Source organism: Notamacropus eugenii, chromosome 2 (genome assembly GCF_028372415.1).
Source record: "Notamacropus eugenii isolate mMacEug1 chromosome 2, mMacEug1.pri_v2, whole genome shotgun sequence".
Taxonomy (NCBI): Eukaryota; Metazoa; Chordata; class Mammalia; order Diprotodontia; family Macropodidae; genus Notamacropus; species Notamacropus eugenii.
Window position 1 is genome coordinate 15632334 of NC_092873.1, and position 10328 is coordinate 15642661.

General features: G+C 48.4%; 1 protein-coding gene across 4 annotated transcripts in view; it reads left to right on the forward strand.

Annotated features, from left to right (window-relative positions):
* The window catches only part of LOC140522101 (inner centromere protein-like), a 576743-nt gene that overhangs the window by 435875 nt on the left and 130540 nt on the right, over positions 1-10328 (forward strand). The gene's annotated exons all lie outside the window — the stretch shown is intronic.

Below are 10328 nucleotides of genomic sequence, written 5' to 3' on the forward strand. Positions count from 1 at the left end.
AAATCCTGCTTCTAACTAACCCTCCACCTAAATGACCGTGGGCAAGTCAATTAACTTCCCTTGGCCTCAGTTTCCCCATCTGTAAATGTAGGAGTTGGTCCGGATGGTCTTTGAGGTGCCTTCCAATGAAGTCAGTTTATACATAGTAGGCACTTAATACATATTGTTCCCTTCTCTCTATAGATGCTCTTAAGTCATTTAACTGTCCCTGGCCTCAGTTTCTTCACCTGTAAAATGAGGGAGATCAACTACATGGCTCCCTTTCTACTTATGACCCATCCCCTATGCTAGAAGCCCTGCTTAGCCCAGCTCTGCAAATGGACCCAGAGGACAGTGTCCTTCCTAAGGGGCTTTCTAGCTCCCAACACTGCTTCTGGCTGCTACTACCTAAAGGAAGGGATGGGATAAGGGTAAGAGGAGTCTTCCTGTGGAAGCCCTAAGGCCAAGGCAAATCCTAGAGCCTCAGAACTAGGGGAGTCCCTAAAGCTCTTTAACTCCAGTGGTTCCCAAACTTTTTGAATATGAGGTCCCCTTTTAAGGTAAAAAAATACCCCCAGGAAAGCAGGTGTCTACTAGGACCCACTGCTCAGTCCATCACCCTCAGAATCACAGCTGGATAGCATCTTGGAGTTGGAAGGGACCCCAGTGCCCCTCTGGTCTAGTCAGTACATGAAAAGTAAACTCCCCCAAGAATGCCCCTGACAAGTGGCGATTCTTCTTTGTTCAGAGGCCTCCAGGGAGAGCCTCTGCCTCCCGTGGCAGCCAATTCTGCTTGGGACTGTTCTGATTGTTAGGAAATGATTTCCTTTGATTGAGGTCCAGTGTGTCCCTTTTAACTTCCAGCTACGGCTCTTAAGAGAGGAATGAGCCACCAAAAGGTTAAGTGACTCAGTCCCAGTCTCAGCTATTCAGGACCAGAACTGGGTGAGATTTGAACCCAGATGGCTTGCCTCCAAAAGCAGATCTTCTGTAGGGAAAGCAAGACCTATAAAATCCACCAAAGAACAAGAGCCCAGAGAGGATCCTGGAATCCCAGGTATTGCCTTGTTAAAGGAGCATGGTGTGTGTGTGGATTCATCCTTTGTTGCCGAAGAAGACCATGCCTTCATTGAAATGATGACATGACTTGCACTTGACTTTGTTTTGAGTGAGGAAGGGCTGTGCAGGTCACCAGCCTCACTTCTCCTCCAGAGCCATCTGAATCCAGTGACCAGATATTCAACAGTGCCAGGCCTAGAGGCCTGTGGGCTACCCGAGTCTTCCCTTACCTCTATCGGAGGTCTTCAGTTGGCCAAACCGGATGCTCGTATGAGAGAAAGGACGTTCCAGAGTCGAACAAGGGTTGAGGTTTATTTCAGGGTCTAGTTACAAGTGCAGGGGAATTCTTCCTTAGGAGGGAGCGAAGAATCTCCCAAGGAGGCAAAGATCTTACAATAAGAGATTGGAAGTAGAAGTACAAGTGGGGAGAGAGGGGGAGGGGAGAGAAGAAAGAGGGAAAGCAGAGCCTTGTCCTGTCCTCTCTGCGCCCCTCCGCCCAAGAGAGCTTTCAGGCTTTCCTGATCCTACTTAAGCTCACCAGGAGTATAGTTTGCATCTGAATACCGTGCTGTTAGGTGTGCCCAGATCCGGGACAATCTCGAGGGTGGGGAGAGCTCTCTCCCATCATGTTTCTTACAGGAAGAGGCGGAAATACACGAGATAGCTCGGTTCACCTCGATTCCCAGTCGTTTCCTGGGGGGGCCTCGTGAGAACTCTAAGATTTAGAAGTTCCCACCTTTACCCGCCCGAGACTGTCCACGTGGAATTGAGCTTCCATCCCCAGCACAACAGGATGACTGGAGATGACCCAGGATGAGGCAATTGGGGTTAAGTGACTTGCCCAAGGTCACACAGCTAGTGAGTGTCAAGTGTCTGAGGTGAAATTTGAACTCAAGTCCTCCTGACTCCTGCACTGGTGCTCTATCCACTGCACCACCTAGGTTCCCCTAAAGGAGCATACACATTTCAAAAACCAATAGTAATTAATTTGGAGTTTATGGCTCAACCTGAAGTCAGTTGTATTTTGATTTTCTAGGTGCAAAGCTGGAAGAGACTTCAGAAGCCATGAAATCCCAATCCCTCATTGTGCCAAAGAGGAAACAGCAACCTGGGCAGGCTAGGGGCCTCCCTCACCCAGGTAGGGCTCATCTCAGCAAGTTTGAAACCCAGGTTCTCCAACTCCAAACCAGCGGCTTGGTTCTACCAAACCATGCTGCCTGTTTTTACTGTAGATGGTTACTAAGTTTAGATTGTAAAAACTGGAGAGGAACCCCAAAGACTTACTCAACTCCCCCCAGGGCCCTGCACATCCTCAGACCTCATGCCCTCTCCTTTCTTGACTTCAGCCCCTCTTTTCTACTGGTCCCCATCTCCTTCCTTCTCTTTACTCCTCGGAGAGAGGCCTGAGATTACAGGTGAGGGGAGGGAGGGAGGATGGAGCCCTGTATCAGGCCCTGCCACCTTCCTTCCCACATCCTAGAGAGAAACCGCACTTCCTTCCTCCCTCCCTCCCTTCATCCCTCAGCTTCAAGCCTGGCAAAGCTTCTTTGACACGAAGCAGGGCAGGTTGACCTAGCTGGAGGGCTCCCAATGCATGACCCATACCAGAACACTTTGCTGGCAAAAATTTTAAATATTAAAACCAACCTAGGAACCTCCATTTTGGTCAGGCCTTCAAGTTTGCTAAGTCCTCTCCTCCCCATGGCTTTGTGAGGCAGGGAGTCCAACTATCCCCATTCTGCAGGTGAGGAAACTGAGGCTTTTAGAGGTCTCCGTGACTTGTCCAAAGTCGCACCCCAGTCTCAGAAATAGTATTCGAACCCAGATTTTGCAATCCTTGGTTTTCCCATCATAAACTACTAATTTTCATTGTCTTGGCTGCTGTCTTTACATGGGTTCTTTGGGGTCTCGGACCAATGGGGATGTCTTTTTTGGGGTTCAGCTCTATGATTTAATCAGCTTCAACTGGCAACTATCTATAACTCACACTCTTACAGAGTTACTTGGGCCCATAGCGGTTAAGAGACTTGGCCATGATCACAGAGCTCATATGTGTCAGGGAGGACTCCATGAGCCACTCACTCAGGAGACTTAGCGAAGAAAGGATTTTCAGTCCAACTCATTTGACAGATGAGGAAAATGAAGCCCAAGGAAGGGAAGCAGCTTCTTTCTCAACTGTGTACAGTGTCCTGCATATTAAAGGCTTTTAATAAATGTTTGCAGACCTGGATTCCCTAAGGTCACCACACCGGTCATTGACCGAGATGGCATCAGGACTCTGGTCCTCTGGATCCTAACACGGTATTGTCTCTTCTACATCATTCTGTTTCCTGTTTTTCCCATATAGACTTCCCATCAAAATATGTTTCCACCACATGTCTGGGCCTTTGTTAACACCATTTTTCTAGCTCTAGACCTTTTTCCATAATAAATAGGTAAGAGTTAAAAGAGGAAAGACATGTATCCCAGACCCCTCTCCACTTGGCTCAAGTCCCACTCATTTCAGGACTCCTGTAAGAGGAGAGAACCGAGCATCCGGGCATTTGAGAGATGCCAGGAAGCAGTGGGCCAGAGGTGCACCAGAAACTGCATAGAAGCTCTGGGGCACCCTGTCCCTTTCCTGGGACAGTGCCCATGCCAGGGCCTCTAAGGGCCCCAGGACCAACGTGGGTTTGAGCCTGGTAGGTATAATTATAACCTAAATGGTGTGATTATAGTTACTTAATTACCAAGTAGGGAAGACTCCAGAGAGGAAAAGCCCAGGCCTGCCATTAAGAGGGGGAGTTCAGGGCTGGGCCTGTGGCCCCAGAAGGAGAAGGGGCACCCTAGCTTCTCAGGCTCTGTCATCAGGGCAAGACAGGATGGCAGAACAGAAAGGGTGGGGTCTGGGTGACTCTGAGCAAATCCCATCAGCTGTCCTGAGCCTCAGCTGTTGGGTCTTTAGAAAATCCTTCCGTTTAGTCTGTCATGTGCAGAGGTTCTCCCTTATCTAACCCACCTTCCATTACCAAACTAGGAAGATGCCATCTACACGCATTTCCTCTGCTTCTTCTGAACTCACTCACTTCTCAAATCCTTGGGGCTTCCAGTCTCACCACCCAACTGAAACTGATCCCTCCAAGGTCTTTGTGTGGTCCAGTCCAGTGACCTTTTCTCTGTCTTCATCTGTCTTTCACTTTTCTGTTTCTGATACCACCAGTCACCTCTTTGTGGATCATGTCTCTTCTCTGGGTTTTCCTGATACTGCTATCTCCTACCTTCTTCCTCCCTATCTCAGTCTCCTTCATAGGATTATCATCTGTGTCTCTGCCTCCTTTTTTGGGGTGTCCCCTAGGGCTCTCTCTCTGTTTCTGTCTCTCCTCTCTCTCTCTGTCTCTCTTTTTCTATCTCTCTGTCTCTGCATCTCTCTGTCTCTGTCTCCCTCTTTCTCCTCTTTCTCTGTCTCTGTCTCTCTCTCTCTCTGTTCTCTCTTCTCTGTCTCTCCTCTTTTTGTCTCTTCTCTCTCTCTGTCTCTGCCTCTGTATGTGTGTCTCTCTCTGTCTCTGTCTCTCTCCCTCTCTCTCCTCTCCTCACTGCCCTTCTCCTCTTTTTCACTGATTTCACCAGTTCTCATTAGATTTACTCTCATATTTCTTCAGTGATCACGAGATCCACATTGGAAAGGCCTCTTCTCTGCCCCAAGCTGCCATCCCATATCCCCAGGGATCTACTGGACATGGCCAGCTGGGTGGCCCATCGGCACCCCAAAGCTCAGCAGAACCTTTTCCCCTAAAATTCTCTCTCCCTCCAAACTTCTGTTGAGAGCTCTCTTATCCTTCCAGCCCCCCAGGTTTAAAATCTCAAACACATCCTCAAATCTTCCTTCTCTCACCTCCCAGGTCAGCTGCCAAATCTCAATTCTCTCTCTGCAGCTTCTCCCCCCTCACATGGCCACTGGCCCCATTCAGGCCCTCCCACCTCTCACATGCCTTCTCTTTGGTCTCCCTGCCTCCATCTCCCCTCTTCCACCCATCCTCCACACAGTTATTGAGCAAATCACCACAGTCTTTCCTCACTAAAGAAGCTCCCTAGCTCCCTATTGCCTCTGGGATAAAATCCAACTATTGGACATGAGATGTCCTTCAGGACTTCACATCACTCCCCTTCACACAGGTGACGTTCCAGCTTAACTGGCCTTCCTCACACACCACGCTCCCCCTGCCACCCCCCAAGTACAATGTATGCCCTTGAAGGCAGGACCTGTTTTGTTTTTTCTCTCAATACGCAGTGTGCTGGGACAGTAGCTGCTTCCTAAGTGCTCAGGGAGTTGATCAGATCTCTAAAATGAAAGGACTGGACTCCTTCCAGCCCTCAGTCTGTTGGAGTAGTTGACCATAGACAAGTCACTTTAACCTTTAAAGCCTCCCTTTCCTCTCCTGTGAAACAGGAATGATAACTCCTGGCATGACCTCCCTCCCACACAAGGTTGCTTGCATTGTGGCAAGACCAGAGCCCTGGATTAAAAGTAGGGGACATCTGAGCTAAGATCTCACCTCTGAAACCTATGCACTAGTCCAGTAACTCTGCGTAAGTCAATACGCCTTTCTGGGCCTCAGTTCCTTCAACTGTATAATGGCACAATAATTTCTGGAGTATTTGCCTCAATCAAGATAATGCATGGGAAGCCCTTCGCAAAGTTGAAAGCACTCAGTCATTACTATTCTAGAAATGGGTATTTAAATGAATTATGGGAGCAAAGCTGAAAGCCTCCCCCAGGCCCAGAGGCAGTAGTCATAATGACTCTCTGTTCTTTGCTGCTTAGAGGCTGGTCCAGCTTCAAACCCCAGGCTGAAAAGTGGGGAGCCCTGGTCCTGGCTTCCTCCCCACCCCCACCCCACCCCCGCTCTCTTTGGGCCACGCCCTGAGGGTCCCTTTAAGATGCTCTTGAAAAGCACTGTCCCCTTCTCCCCTCCAGGCCTCATCCTCCAGTTTGTGAAGTCCTTCCTTCTATTCCATCCTCAGCCAAGGTCAAACTGGGGCTCATGATGGAAATGAATGGGGACTTTTAGAGGACTATAAAAAGGCCCTCCATGGCAGGCCAGGGTCCAGTGTGGGAGTCAGCTCATGGAGCAGCCCAACCTGGCCATCAGCCTGAAGGCCAGGGCTCCAAATGAGGCCTGAGACCACAGGCAGCAGGATGGCGATGGCAAAGTGCCCACTACCAAGCCAAACCCATGGCCAGCGTCCATGGAAAAAGACAGAGAGCCCCTCTGTGCAGCAGCTGCAGAAACATCTGGAACATGGGAAGGGACTGCTGGGCCTCAGGTTGGTGCCTGGGCATATCCTGTCTGTTTATAAAATGGGCAGGCTTGGTATAGTGGATGCACTTCCTGGTCTTGGAATCCGGAAGACCTGGGTGTGAATCCTATCTCAGATACTGTATGTCCTTGGGCAAGTCACTTCTCCTCTGTTTCCTTATCTATGGTCAGTCTAGGACATACTTCTCAGGGCTGTTGTAAAGATCTAATAACATCATACCGTAAAGTTCAGTGCAAAACTCAAGTGCTCTATGAATGCCAGCTCTTCTTCTAATTGACTATTAACACACCAAAGGCAAGTGGCAAGGTGTAATACAAGACAAATTTTAAATACTGATAAGTGATATCTCTGCTTCTTTAAAGTCTACAAAGCACCTTCCACCCTGTGCTGTATTTATGCCTCCCAGCAGCCTATAAGGAATACAGGTATTATTACCTCCCTTTTCTACCCGAGACAACTGAAGTTCAGGGGAGTTCAGTGACTTGCCCAGAATCAATCCATCAGTCAACCAATAAGCATTGATTAAGGGGCACTGGGGGTGTCCCTGGGCACACAAGTAGTCAGTGCCACCATTAGGATTCCAACTCAGGTCCTCCAGCTTTGGCATCTATCAGGATATTGCAGGAAAAGCAGGAGACCAGGGGGCTAGAGAGGTGGAATCAGACCTGAAAAGTCAAGGAACCAGAGGGGAAAGTAGACAAAGAGTTGCCAAAGGAAGTGAGAAGACGCAGAGCATGGGCACAACCAAGGGAACAACCCCCTTAGAAAAAGACCCGAAGGAAATACCTGGACGAGACACTGATCTTGTCAGTGTGTCAGAGTTAACCACACTGCCAGCACTCTTCTGGTCAGAGGCTGAAAGAAAAGTCCTCATATGTCAGACAGATTCCTAGGTCAGTGTTTGAGTGTGTATATGGTGTGACTGTGTGTGTGTATATGTGAGTGTGTATGTGAATTGTGTGTGTATGAGGGAATGTATGTGCATTTATGAGCATGTATAAGTGTTTATATGTATGAGAGAGTGTATGTATGTGTGTGTGAGGGTGTATGTGAGTGTGTATGTGTGTGTATGAGTGAGCATGTACAAGGGAGTGTATATGACTGTAAAGAACAGTAAACAAACATGGTGTCCATCAATTGGCTGTAACAAAATGACTGAACAAATCGTGGTCCTTGGATGCCATAGAATCTGACTGTTCTGTGAGAAACAGAGTAGGACACGGGTGAGGAGGGTCAAGCCACCCACACCCTTACCCCTCCTCTTGCTCTGGCTTCCAGCCCCTCCCTGTACAAAGCTGGCCCTCTCCCAGGTCCCTATCACTCTCTTCCTCACTAGACCTGGTGACTTTTGATCCACCACCCACAAGCTTCCTGGCCTCTCCTCCTAGTTCTTCTCTCCTCCCTGGGGTTTCCTGATCCTGCTCCCTTGGGTCTCCTCCTGCCGGCTGCCGGTTCCTTGTGAGTGCACACTAAGGCTCTATCCTGGGCCCCCTTCTCTATTCTCTGTTGATGAATGCTTTGGCTTCCATGGATTTAATTATCATGTCTGTATAAACGAGTCCCTTCCCTTGACCCATACATACTCTGGTTCAACAAAACTATCCTCATCTTTATTTCTCACATAAGATACTGGCCTTTGCTCTGGCTGCCTCCTCTGCCTGGAATGCCCTCCCTCTTCATCCCCGAATCTCCAAACCTCTGGTTCACTTCAAAGCCCAGCTCCAGCACTACCTGAGGCACAAAGCCTGCTGAGCTCACTCACACACACCAGATGACCTTGTAACTATTTTGTTTCTACCTATACATCTTTCCCTTGAGACAATCAGCTCCCTGAGGTCATGTACTGGCTTCACTTTTATCGGTGCCCAGCACAGTGCCTGACCTATTTGTAGGATGGCTTGACCCAAGAGAAGGAGAAACAATATGGAGAGAGAGTATGATTCCACTCCAATACAACGACCACTAATTGTAGCTCCAGAGGAAAGACTGAGAAGTGTACCTGACTCTCCTTTCATAGGGGTGGGCTACAGGCTTGGGAGGCACATCAGACAGAGCCAATGGGCTGCTTTGTTTGGCTCATCTACACTTCTGTGATACAGGAGAGACGTGGGGAAGGGGGAGAGGGGTCTTGAGAAATGACACTGATTTTTTTAGAAATATCAACAATAAAGTATTTATTTCGAATTTTTTAGAAAATAAAGTCAATAGGCATACTTTAAAAACAAATTGTAAGTAGGCTAGGGTTTGAGAATTAAGAGGGACCTCGTCGAAAAACCTTTAGTTGGTTCATTTGAATGTTCACATTTATTGATGGTCACTGGATTTATAGAGAGAAATTCTCAAACTCAAAATTCTGGCATGTAAAACATGAGAGAAATAGAAGCAATGGTCACCATCATCATCATTATTCCTAGTGAGATGAGTATCATTACATCAGAGAGGAAATGTGTTCTTGATTCTGTGGGAAGAAAAGGCCCAATGGATTGAGGGGAGGACCTGGGATTCAATCCTGGTTCTGTGGTTCTCTAGCTTTGTGACTAGGCCAGCTACATCTTGCTCCTCCTTAGGCTGGCTTCTAAGGTCCTTCTGGTTCTAAATGATCATCCCAGAGTACCTGTCTGGGCCTCGGTTTACCCACCTTTAAATTGAGAGTTAGACCAGACGATCTCCAGGGCCTTGTCCTCTTGATGGTCTCATGGGAAATGTTATCCAGCAGTGACACTGGGAATGTTGTGAGCTTTGGCCCATATATTAACTGCCAGGGCATGGTAAATTATGGTGTCACGCCCAGGTGGAGGAATCTGGGAGTCCAAAAGCCACTTGGCCTGGACAACCATTTCTTCTTCCTGTCCATCCTGATAGCTTCTAGCCTGCTTCCATCCACCACCCCCGTCCAAAACTGCTTCATGTCCTCATCTCCTGACCACAAGTGTAAAGTGAGCCATGGGATCACTAGGCTCAGAGCAGCCCTCTCTGGGACTCCTCTCAACTTCCACACAGTTCCTAAGGGGATAGATTAATCTGCAAGGTTCCAGGGTCCCTCCTACTTCTGATATTCCATGTTCCAAGGTCCCTCCCACCTCTAACATTCCGTGTTCTAAGGTCCCTCCCATCTCTGACATTCTGTTCGAATGTCCCCTCCAGCTCTGATTTTCCATGATATACAACTGAAGATTCCTTTCAGCTCTGACACTGATTCTGTTTCCCCAACTGTACAATGAAGTGATGGGGTCAGCCAGTCATTAAGCTAGGACAGTCCATGTTCTAGTCACCCTCCTAAAGTCCACCAGCAGGGTCTTGCCCACCAGGCACCCCAACTGAGAGAATATAAACAGCCCTCGAACCCAGTCAGCAGTGTAGAAGCAACCAAGCTTAGCATCTAGTTTGCAAAAAGAGCATAGCTTGGGCCCGCCCATCTAGTCACTACAACAGTCTTCCTGGCAGAAGTCCGGAGGTGTCCTGGAGCCAAAAAAGGAGGTGTGCCACCATGGGTTCCCTTCACTCCATTCCTAACTCAACCAGCTACAAAAAGATGCCTTGGGTGCACATTTCATGCTAGTTGCCAAAACCACTAGCTAAAGCTCCGTCGGAAGAGACCCCTCCCCCAATTCTGATATAGTGGATTTGTATGAATGTCCTCTTTTGGTAAGCCCCCAAACCTTCCCTCTGATTGGTGCATGGTGCCATCAGTCACAAACTCAATCTCCCCACTTGAAAGACGAGACCTTAAGCAACCAGGGCTATACTCTTTGAGCTTAGACAAGTGACTTGGTATCTCGGAGCCTCATTTTTCTCACCTGGAAACCAAATAGACTCTAAATGACTTCTGAAGTCCCTTCCAAGTCTAAGAACCTACAAGCTTTATTTTCTGCAGCATGTTATCACTGTCATAAAACTGCTGTCCCTGAAAGAATCCGGAAAGTAGAGAACCGCCCAAGCACCGGGAATTGAGGGGAAAGCTCCCCACCTTCCCTGGGGACCCGCAAATGCTT